Below are 12,678 nucleotides of genomic sequence, written 5' to 3'. Positions count from 1 at the left end.
CTTGAATAACTCAGAGCAGCTATGAACTATGCCAAGCAAGTCACCCAAGATGGACAGGTCATAGTGAAGAGTTTTGACCAAACATGATCCACCTGGAGCAGGAACCGGCAAGCCACTCCAGAATCCCTGCCAAGAAAACTCCATGGACAAAGACAACTGGGTTCAGTAGGAACCCCAAGCTACTAATTACAATGCATGCATTATTGCATCCTTATAATGGTTGAACGTCAGAAAATTTTTTGCCTGACAGTCTCTCTTGTCCATGGAAAACAACCTCTAACGTTATGTGTCTGACAGATAACCACAATACCATTGTAAGGGATTCTGACAAGTTTGTTTTTGTTAACTTCAGCTTTCCTTTTAATGCTGTCCCCCCCCCCCCCAAGGTGGTACTGTAAATGAAAATTTTTAAATGGATTAAAATTTAAAAAAATGCAATTATAGCTATATAATTCCCCTCCAACCCTTGTCCCCACAAATATATATATATATATATATATATATATATATATATATATATATATGCAGGTTTTGGTGTCCTCGGGTGTCTTCCCGTGTAAAAGTTGGGGTGTCTAGGCGACGTTTCGACGAGGTCTCACTCGTCATCTTCAGGCTGGTGCTTTCGGCTTCTTGTTACTGGAACAGAGCAGGATCTCAGTGTTTGAGTTCCTATAAATACTGTTGAGGGGGTGTGGTGTATAGCCTCCAATGTTCTGGGCAGAGAGGAAGTTCCCAGGCTAGTGTGCCTTTTCTTCTTTTGTTCCTTAATTACTTGAGGGATATCTTGAGTGATTTCTTGAGTGATATCCTGAGTACCACTTAGGTGGGTCATTAGGTGTGGATTAGTTGCTAAAGTCTTTGTGTCTTGACCTCTTGAACTTTGTGAAGAGTTTTTCTGAGAAGATGGCTGTACTGCACTTAGTTGTGCTCTGGCTTGGCTTCGTGTATAGGGGCGAGCTGTGGTTTTGTGGCCTGTGTCAGCCAGATCTGTGTAGGGATTGCAGGGGGGTGCAGCATCCGGAGGTGCCACCATGGTTTGGCTACTGGATGGTGTCTGTAATTTATCTGTGGAGAGGGTCTGGGTTTGGGTCTGGTGTGGTTGATTGGTGATAGCGTTCTGTGTGCCTCTGGATCTGGTGTCAGTTTTTGTGGGGAGGGCTAATTTCCAGATGTCTGGCAAGCGGGATGTGTCGTCACGCTTGTTCATGTTGTGAGGGTGTTTCTCTATCTCGATGGCTTCCATGATTATTCTCTTGTGGTGATGTTCCATGTTAAAGAGCAATTTGGAATCTGCAAAATTAATTTCGTGTCCTGTTTCTTTCATGTGTTGGAAAAGAGAGGAAGTTTTTTCTTCTTTTTTGACGGCATTCTTGTGTTCTGCGATACGTGCATTTATTCGTCTGTTTGTTTGTCCAATGTACGTGGCTGGGCAGACTTTGCAGGGTATTTCATAGACCCCTTGGTTTTCCAACTGGATTTTATCCTTGGGGTTTCTGAGGATATTGGCTATCCTCTCCACAGATAAATTACAGACACCATCCAGTAGCCAAACCATGGTGGCACCTCCGGATGCTATTTTTTGGTTGGTGCAAAAGGCTGTTTTGATATTGTGTTTATGGAGGATTTTGCTAATTTTATCTGTAGTGCCCTTGATATAAGGAAGGAGGGCCATGCCATTGTTTTCTTCTGTGTCTTGGTTTTTGGGGGGTGTTTCTTTTTGGATTAGCTTCGTAACCCTGTTTTGCTGGTATGAAATACCCTGCAAAGTCTGCCCAGCCACGTACATTGGACAAACAAACAGACGAATAAATGCACGTATCGCAGAACACAAGAATGCCGTCAAAAAAGAAGAAAAAACTTCCTCTCTTTTCCAACACATGAAAGAAACAGGACACGAAATTAATTTTGCAGATTCCAAATTGCTCTTTAACATGGAACATCACCACAAGAGAATAATCATGGAAGCCATCGAGATAGAGAAACACCCTCACAACATGAACAAGCGTGACGACACATCCCGCTTGCCAGACATCTGGAAATTAGCCCTCCCCACAAAAACTGACACCAGATCCAGAGGCACACAGAACGCTATCACCAATCAACCACACCAGACCCAAACCCAGACCCTCTCCACAGATAAATTACAGACACCATCCAGTAGCCAAACCATGGTGGCACCTCCGGATGCTGCACCCCCCTGCAATCCCTACACAGATCTGGCTGACACAGGCCACAAAACCACAGCTCGCCCCTATACACGAAGCCAAGCCAGAGCACAACTAAGTGCAGTACAGCCATCTTCTCAGAAAAACTCTTCACAAAGTTCAAGAGGTCAAGACACAAAGACTTTAGCAACTAATCCACACCTAATGACCCACCTAAGTGGTACTCAGGATATCACTCAAGAAATCACTCAAGATATCCCTCAAGTAATTAAGGAACAAAAGAAGAAAAGGCACACTAGCCTGGGAACTTCCTCTCTGCCCAGAACATTGGAGGCTATACACCACACCCCCTCAACAGTATTTATAGGAACTCAAACACTGAGATCCTGCTCTGTTCCAGTAACAAGAAGCCGAAAGCACCAGCCTGAAGATGACGAGTGAGACCTCGTCGAAACGTCGCCTAGACACCCCAACTTTTACACGGGAAGACACCCGAGGACACCAAAACCTGCATTCCTGTACCCGTGAAAATCTACGAAAGCATATATATATATATATATATATATATATATATATATATATATATATATCCACTTGGGTGCAGACTGTATTAGCTTTTTTAGTGTTATCTTTTAAATATTTCTGATATATAAAACCACTGATAGCACAAATAGAATGAAATAGCAAACCCTCCCAAAGCCTCTGTTAGAATTAAATTTATATGCCTGAGCTTTAGTCACAGCTCAAAAACTCATTATAAGCCAATAAAGTTCAAATATTATATCAGTAGCTCATAAAGTCAGTGGTTGATGTGCATGATAGTTGTGGTCAGTATAATATTGAAGTGCCTAAACCATTTTTATTTTATTTTTTTGCAATATATTTTATTAGTCTCCAAGGAGAATATCGCCCACTATCTTTGCAGCATGCATGGTGGACCACAAGTAGCAGCCAATTATTGCTGAAACGCTGAGGGGGTGCACCCATTTCCCGTTGACCCATTTCAGCTCAGAGAATATGCACCTCAAAGCAGACTTCTGCAAACATACTCCATTATCTAGCCAGATGTGGAAAAATGCACATAAGATTCCCATGCACACAGTTGGAATTGTTCAGCTGTAGCCTTCTTTTAAAACACAGAATCCCACTGCTCAGCTGTTCTGGAGTTGGGGGCTGGATTCAGTCCTCCCTGTTCTCCATTTGTTCCCAAACATCTGAGCACTTTTTCAAAGGGTCCATGAACGTGTAGACCCTGTTGCTCTGCAATGCGCTATTTCGCATAAGCCCCATATTTAAAGCCTCTGACCATTATCCTTTCTCTTCCCATTGTGGAGCTTCTGAGTTACTTATCCTGTCCTCCATTCTGAGGACATCATAGAAGATCAGGGTGCCCTGTTTGCATTTGTTTAAAGGTAAAGGGACCCTTGACCATTAGGTCCAGTCGCGGATGACTCTGGGGTTGCGGCGCTCAATCTCGCTTTATTGGCCAAGGGAGTCGGCATACAGCTTCTGGGTCATGTGGCCAGCATGACTAAGCCGCTTCTGGCGAACCAGAGCAGCACATGGAAACGCCATTTACCTTCCCGCCAGAGCGGTACCTATTTATCTACTTGCACTTTGACGTGCTTTCGAACTGCTAGGTTGTCAGGAGTAGGGACCGAGCAACAGGAGCTCACCCCGTCACGGGGATTCGAACTGCTGACCTTCCTATCGGCAAGCCCTAGGCTTTGTGGTTTAACCCACAGCACCACCCGTGTCCCTGCATTTGTTTAGGTGCCCTTTTAATCATTTCCAAAATCAGCAGAGGCTGGCCAGAGGCGGAGCTAGCTGCTCCAGCACCCAGAGTGGTGCACTTGCTGTGCACCCAGGGGTGGGGCCATGGGGGTGTGGTGAGTGTTCCAGGGGGGCTTTGTGGCAAGCATTCCAGGGGGTGAGATACCCAGTGGGGTGGAGCGAGCTGCCCATGGCAGGCTCCTTCCTGGGCGCGGGGGGGGGGGGAGAGGGAGCCGCGCCACTTTGCCAGCAGCCTTCCTCCCTTCCCTCTTCCTTTTGACAGCTTGGGGGAGGCTCCCCACCCCCAGGAAGCAGCCCTGGAGCAGGGGAACAAAAGTTCATGGTTCATGGGGATTATATAAATTGCAAGCCTTCCCCAAGCTGTCAAAATGAAGGGAGAAGACCACAATGGCTGCAAGGACACTTCTGGCTCAGAAATGGAAGCAGCAGGAACTTCCAGCACTGGAAGACTGGCAGGTTAAGATGGTGGAGTATGTAGAGATGGCCAAGTTGATGGGGAAGATCCGGAATCAGTGTGACAAACTGTTTCAAAAGGACTGGAACAAATTTATATCTTGCATGAAAGAAAATCGTAAACATTTGAAAATGTTTGTAGGTTTGAACTGAAATGTTTCGTAATGTAAATATAAGGAACTGATTTACTGATAATAAGGTGAAATATTATAATATGGTAAAAGGTAAAAAAGTGATTATAGAAAAGCGAAGAATATGGAAAGGTATGTGGAAGGAGGTTGATGCTCTTATAGAGTAATGTATTAAGTTATAGAATTATGTAACAAAATGTGAATATGATAAAAGTGGAAAATTTAATAAAAATTATTTTTAAAAAAACAAAATGAGGGGGGAAGGGGTGGAGGCCACCAGCAAGGCGGTGCAGCTCTGCCCCTTTCCCCAACGGCTAGGGGTAGGCTTGGGAGTCGCAGGCGGGTGGCACGCCAAATATCACCCCCCAGTGATGACACCCAGGGCACACCGCCCCCACCACCCCCTTCCTCCGCCCCTCAGACTAGCCTGTTAGGGTGAACGGAGCACTGAGGTACCAGCACCCATCCAGACAGCTTCTCCTTGTCTCAGTGTTGAACTTGTAGAATTCAGCAGGGAGGAAGATAGCCACAAAAGTAGAATTAGTTTGCTCTGCCTGCCATTGGTTCTGCTTCTACCTAACATTGGTCTCCTGTGTCTGTGCCTCCTGGACATGGTCACCAGCCACTACTGCAAGCTAGCTGGGGATCTGGTTGCCTCAATAAGACTAGTGATTGGTTGAACTTCTACTGGTGTCACAATACAGCCAGTGAGAATGTTACTTTACAAGGAGTGTTGAAGCTCCCCTGCATCTGAGGGTCTGGGTGTCCCAGACAGCTACAGAGGAGGCATGAGCCTGTGCTACTGATCAGCTGACTGACAGCGGGAAAGACCAGGGCTGTCACACCCCATGAATTGCAGTTGTATGAATTTGCACCCATGAAGCATTTTGACACGACTATCTTGTAGAACGTTTTCAACTCTCTTCTGAATTTTTCTTAATATGCCAAGGAATTAATAGATCACACAGTCATGGACAGAAATGTCCTTGTTGTTTTAATTACTGACAAATGGAATTCTGCCTGTCTTAATTAGCTGAGTCATAATACAAAGTGTTTCTTTTTCATTTTCTGCATTTCTTCTTCAAAGGCAGAATTAAAAACAATTCACTTCTATTTTTGCTTTCAAACTGTTCGTTATAAAGGGGCGTATTCAAGTAACTCAGAGTAGATGCATAGAAAATAATGGACCTAAGTGAATTATGGTCATTAATTTCATTTTTTAAAAAATAAATTTCATTTTTGCATTTTCTATTTTACATAAACAAATGAATCAAATACATAAACATATAATCCCTTTTGACTTCCCTCCCCCCATTGTTGATCTTAATGTAATGATTTCCCCCTCTTTCATAACTCTATTTTTATAACTTCTTTGTCAAGCCATAGTTCAAATTTTTACTACAAGTTTTCTGTCAATCCTTCCAATGTATGTAACTGTTTACAATAGCTTTTAAAATAAATTATAAACTTCCCACATTCTTTATTAAAGCCCTCCTCTTCCTGGTTTCTAATTCTTCCTGTAAGCTTTGCCATCTCGGCATACTTATGGCCATTAATTTTTGTGGATCTGCTCTGAGTAAAAGTTAGTTGAATAGAATCCAAAATCCTTACTTTTGGAACAGATTCCATTTGATTTCCAAGGTATGACTATATAAGGTCTTCACAAGGAAATGGCATTTTTGCAATCTAATAACAACCGTGTCCAAGAATGGTAATTTAAAGCTTGTTAAGAATATTGCTCCCTCCACTTTGCTCATTGCAAACAGCTGAAAGTCTGGTAAACTTTGATAATAAATCTGATTTGCAATGGGGGTTTGAATACTTTTGATTGCAACTGTATATGCACAGCACATCATGCAGTGACTAAGTCCTGAATGGCAGGCCACTTGATGGCACAGGTGAATTTGAGCTGATTGATGCATGCAGCAAAACCATGCCTTATGGCTCTTGAGGGACACTGCCAACATCAGATCTTGGTGGGGAGACGTATCACATGCTGCACTTCAGAATAAAGTTTAATCCTTTCACATGAAAACTGGTACATTAGGGAGGAAGGCACTTGGTGGGCTGTAACTTTGATATACCATTTTCAGTATGCAGGGAAGGCTGTTATTTCTGTGTGGGCGAGCATGTGCGAAAGAGGCTAAGCCATAGGCTGTAGCACTTGATAACTCTTGGGTTAGACAAAAAGGAATGAAACTGTACGGAAAGGGGAATTGTTGTTGTTGTTGTTTAGTCGTGTCCAACTCTTCATGACCCCATGGACCAGAGCACACCAGGCACTCCTGTCTTCCACTGCCTCCTGAAGTTTGGTCAAATTCAGGGCTGATTTCCTTAAGAATGGATAGGTTTGATCTTCTTGCAGTCCATGGGACTCTCAAGAGTCTCCTCCAGCACCATAATTCAAAAGCATCAATTCTTCGATGATCAGCCTTCTTTATGGTCCAGCTCTCACTTCCATACATCACTACTGGGAAAACCATAGCTTTAACCATACGGACCTTTGTTGGCAAGGTGATGTCTCTGCTTTTTAAGATGCTGTCTAGGTTTGTCATTGCTTTTCTCCCAAGAAGCAGGTGTCTTTTAATTTCGTGGCTGCTGTCACCATCTGCAGTGTTCATAGAGCCCAAGAAAGTAAAATCTCTCACTGCCTCCATTTCTTACCCTTCTATTTGCCAGGAGGTGATGGGACCAGTGGCCATGATCTTCGTTTTTTTGATGTTGAGCTTCAAACCATATTTTGCACTCTCCTCTTTCACCCTCATAGGGTCCATCAATTAGGGACACTTGAGGAGGAAGGGATCCAGGGTCAACTACAATCCTGTGTTTTATTTGCATTGTGGGGAAAGTAAAATTTGGGTGTATGTGACAAGATAGCATTCTGGATCATTTTTCTTTTAGCTGTGGAAGCATCCCTTAAGGAGAAGGTGGTTTGTTTTCTTTAATTGTTAATGTCAAATAGTAGAAAATCATGCACCTTGTCTTGATAGCTTGCCAGATGCCATGCTAGGCATTTATTAGAACCAGCTTAATCATCACAATGAGCAAGGCAGATGTCATGGTGGGTAGGCCCTCTGAATTCCCCAAACCATTTGCCATTGCTATTCGTTTTATGACAATATGTATCTGCGCAACTGATACAGTCAACCAGTCACTGAATCCATATTCTGCTTAATTAATTACTCAACTTAAATTGCTTAACCGCTTCCAGAGATAATTAAATTTGTGTGTGTGTGTGTGTGTGTTTAAATTATGTGACACAGCATAATTTGCAGTTAGCATGTTCAGTCCCTGCAGAATATTTATTTGGATTATACAAAATGTAGCCTTTTCTGCTCATTCCCTGATAAGACTCTGTGCTTGCATCAATTTCTTAAAAGTTTGGGTTTGACAGTTTCACTCTTCAAGATGTAATTCCTAAGGACCAGATGCTTTGCCAAAGGTCTCCTAATCACACCTCTGCACTTTTTCATTGTATATTTTGCTGGATCTCACCTATAGTTAGGTAAGATTTCAAAACATGCTCATTCTCTTGGCTGGTTTATTAGATGCATTCGGCTCAGTGGAATGAGGAGGTGTACGGAGAGAAGAGTTTGCTTCTCTGGGTCACTGGCAATTTAAATGCTCTATATCAGCAATTGAAGAGATCGGTGAAAGGATTAGGGATCTTTAATGAGGAATTTGGATTCAGGTTGGGGGGGGAGAGGTGAGTGGAAGAAGAGGGAGGTGTCTCGCAAAGGAGGGAAAGAGAACAAAATATATATAAGAGCAAAGAAATATTGATCCTGCTGTGCAAACAGTGCCTGAGTCTTGAGGAAGCCAATGTACAATAGAAAGATTCAGTTTGAGGTGTATAGAAAATCTCTTCCACCCATTTATTTGCACAGAGTAGAACACACAGTATAAGAGGAAAATTAATTTTTGAATGCTCATTTTTGAAAGCTCTGTGGAACATTGAAGACCTAGGAATGATAATCATTTCAAAGAAATTGAATCATATTTGTTTACTTAATCTTAATTGTCCCTTTCAGTCAAAAATAGGCTTCCTGGGCAGCTTAAAAAATCTCTTTCACACATGCACACAAAGACAGACCCTGCCTTCAGGCTTACTTTCTAAAAAGACAAGATGTGAAAGGAAAATGGATTGGGAGGGAGGGAGAAGGAAACGGATGAACTCAGGTTCATGTTCTTAATCAGAAGATGTTCTGATAACTAGCTGATACGTGAAAGTTCAAGGAGAGAAGGCACCATGAATGCTCCCTTTTCTTTCCTCCTCTGTTACAGCCTGATATAGTATCTGCTGCAAGGTGATAGCTGACAGACGCCTCTTTATTTTGGGTTACATTAATGTGTAGGTACCTAGTGAAGGAGATCCCCAATAATGAAGGTTCAGATCAAGAGAGGAGGTTCCAGTTTATTTATATTTTTACAACAACAGTTTTATACCACTTTCTAGCCCTCCAATGTGTTTTATGTGTGAGAACCAAACCAAAGACAAGCAAGTAAAAACAAACAAAAATAACAGCCACTGGTTTTTCAAGCTTTGGTGTAATTTAGGAGCATTTTGGAATCTGTACTGCAATATACCTTGGAGTCTGTGCTTAGGGATTTTGTGCAGATTCCCTAACAACTTCAAGCAGTTGGTTCAGTTGTTCTAATGCTGGAGAAGAGCAGGGAAGGCGGAAAGACCTAGTGATAAAGCAGATGCTAAGTAAAGAGGAGGAAAAGGCACAAAAAACAGGGGGGCAGAGGGTTATGAATGGATGGGGGGGGGAATCCACCATTAGAAGAGAAGGGAGGCTGTCACCAGTAAAAAGAATACCCCTGACTATAAGAGGCAGTTGAAAGCTAGACTGAGGACTCGGCTACACTAGTAAAGAAACAGTGGTTTGAATGTGCTATAAACATGCAACACCAGATGGCGGCAGAGAGCAGGAAATTTCAAAACGTGATTTTCCATAGAGATTTTTTTCTTTGTTATCTAATTTCTGACTTATTTATAGCGTCGTTGTTTTTCCTGTGTCTAGATCCGCCCAGGGCTAAGGACATGTGAGGGATTCAATTTCATACCCTCCAACTTCCTGGTGCTGAAAACTGGGATGTGCGTTCATTGGCCCTGCACTCTCACGCGAGCCCAACCCCCCCATCAAATTTCCCCCTTGAGAGGGCAGATTTGTGTGTGGTGTAGGGGTTAAGAGCGGTAGTCTTGTAATCTGGTGAACCGGGTTCGCTTCCCCGCTCCTCTACATGCAGCTGCTGGGTGACCTTGGGCTAGTCACACTTCTCTGAAGTCTCTCAGCCCCACTCACCTCACAGAGTGTTTGTTGTGGGGGAGGAAGGGAAAGGAGAATGTTAGCCGCTTTGAGACTCCTTCGGTTAGTGATAAAGCGGGATATCAAATCAATACTCCTCCTCCTCCTGCAACACACGCCAATGCCCTACCCGATCGGGACCACTCTCTGCAGCCCATTTTCTCCTTCCCCTCTGCCACCTTTGCCGGCATAGCTTTTCCACTTCCTTCCTCCCCTTTCCCAGCTATCAAGGACACTACTTGCCTCCAGTCTTGTCTACCTCCTGAATTCCTCCACTCCTCATCTCCCCGACACCCCTCTCTAGTGAATGCTCCCGGTCACCCACCCCCCTTCCACCCTTACCAAGCTCCCAATCCCCCACTTGAACACTGCTTTCCAGCTGCCCTTACCCCTGGAAGAAGTTAGCCCTTCCCACTTCCCTCCCTCCACATTCTAGCTGCAGCCCTGATGTGGTTGAGGGTTGCTTGTGAGTGACCCAACCACATGGTCATGGCAGATTGCTCAAGCCTTTCCCATACAATCAGTATCCTAATCCTTTCCACCACGTGGTTGCATCATTTACCTACAGCGAAGCAGACCCCATGTGCATTTTTTCTTTTTTAAAAAAGCTTTTGCTTATTTTGCACTTACAGTCGAGGAAAATACACACACACACAGAGAGGGAGAATAAGTAACTACTGCTGAACTCAGTGGGTGATTCTAGTATGGTCTGGGTATATACTACAATTATTGATTGTGGTTCTGAACCTGAGTGGGTGAAAAATAAATATCCACCGCTGCTTTTGAAACATGCTCTTTTCTGTGTTCAAACAGGTTTATTTTGTAATTTTGTTGTTGGTAACACTTTAAAAGAATTAAACCTTTTTGAAGTATATAATTCAGCTGAAAAAAAACATATTGTGCACTATTCACCTAAAGTAAAACAATTCTAAGGGCATACATTGTGCACCTAAAAATGTAATGTGTGAATGAGATAACCTTGTGTTTGGAAATGCATGTATCATATAGGTAACATGCTCCAAACAACAAGGGTTGTCTGCAGCTCCCTGCCCAGTGTACGCTCAGTTGCAAATCCAATTTGTATGCAGATTGCCTCACAGTTTATGAAATGGTTTTCAGTCCTATGGATTTAAATGGGAGACTTAAATGCATGCTTAAATCTTTCCTCTTGAAAAGAATGGGTTTTTATTTTATTTTTTTAATCAACACAAATTGTTGTGATGGGGAGGATGGTTTTCACTCTGTTGTAAAACAACAAAAACAATTACTCTGGTGCAGCACTGATTCCTGGGCGTGAGAGTCTGAGTTGTCCCACTGACCCTCATTGTCACCTAAAGATTCCCCATTCATTTCAATGAGAGCAGCTGATCCAGTGGTCATTTTTTCTTTCACTCAATCAATTCTGCTCCCTTATTTGGAATTAATGGGGCCACAGTTAGATGCATGCCTGGATTTCTTGACCAGAGCAAGTGTTCCTCCCCCACCCCAATATTTGCCCATAACATCCATACTTTTGAATCTATAAATTTCCCCTTCAAGCCTTATATTTAATTCCTGTCATATGTTAACAGGTAGCAATATAATCCAGCCAATTTGATACTCAGTTGGTATATTAAGAAAGCCCTTTTAAATTAAAATAAATCACTTAAATAATTATTGATTCATTTCCACATACGGTGTTCCAGCTGCCTATTAATTGTCGACTGCTTGTCCTCACATGAGACAGAATGTTTTCTCATATTCTTGATTTCCATTTCACCCCTCTCTTCAAGTTAATTATGCAGCAGTGATGTTTACCAAGGCTATTGCTCCCCCTCCTTGCCTGCCACCCCCTACCCCCCAAAAATAAACTACACAGTTCCCATGAAAGTAATATCCTGTGCAGTGGAGCACATCAGAAACTATGGAAAGACTTTGGCTTTCATCCAACTCTATCAAACTGCAGGGGTTTCTTTTTGGTTTGGCTTTGTTCCTTTCTTTTCAGCGCTGTAAATCTTTCAGTGTTTTATGTTGTTTGTACACTTGGAATCTGGGGGAACAACGTGGAGGCTTAGGCAGGAGTGCTATATAGTCCAAAGCAAAAAAATAACCCCAAAACCACCTTGTACATTTTTAAAGGAATGGGGTTGTGGTCATGAAATGAGTGAATCCCAATGAGCCTTGTAAGTGATGAACATGACTGAGTATTAAAAATAGAGTCCTGTTTCCAACCTTTCACCCACCACCTCCCTCCTGCCCTATGGAAACTATTTATATAGCTTTCTGAAAAATTGGATAATAATCACATCAGATAAATGCCCTTGGTTTTCATAGTTGTTTTCTTCAAGGTCCACAGCAGTCACCTAAAGGAACCTCACGAGAAGTTGGCTCCTTTTCTTGAAAGTCCAAAGTCTTATATAAGGAACTAACAGCACAGTCCCATGCATGTCTCTTAAGTTCATTAGGCCTTAGCAAGTGTGTGTGTGGGGGGGTATAGGATAACATCCCAAGGATGGGACGATGTGTCACTTGAGATACAGGACTGCCACATCAAACAAGCCCCACCCCCATGTCAGGTCTACCCTATTCCCCTGTGATGTGTAGGATCACTTCCTGTCTGATGAGCCATATAACCAGTTCATACGTTTCTCTGCCCTCCGGGGTACATAAACGCAAAATGGCACCACTTCATGCCATAGTCCTGATTACATGTTTATAGGGTCTCCTTGGGGGGAGAATTCTGTTTGGGCCAGTGCAGCAGACCCACGTCTCTCATAACAGCATGCAGGTGGGGATCCTAAGTCGGGGGTGGTTTCTCCAAGCCAAAATCTGCACACTTCCTGT

The 12,678-nt window shown here is 43.0% G+C and overlaps 1 protein-coding gene across 2 annotated transcripts in view; it reads left to right on the top strand.

Moving 5' to 3' along the window:
• NRG3 (neuregulin 3) overlaps positions 1-12,678 on the top strand; it is a 618,135-nt gene that overhangs the window by 569,243 nt on the left and 36,214 nt on the right. The gene's annotated exons all lie outside the window — the stretch shown is intronic.

This window comes from Podarcis melisellensis, assembly GCF_964234715.1.
Source record: "Podarcis melisellensis genome assembly, chromosome: 5".
NCBI classification, from domain to species: Eukaryota; Metazoa; Chordata; class Lepidosauria; order Squamata; family Lacertidae; genus Podarcis; species Podarcis melisellensis.
The sequence above is the reverse complement of the archived record's forward strand: the minus strand, read 5'-3'. Positions and strand labels throughout refer to the sequence as shown.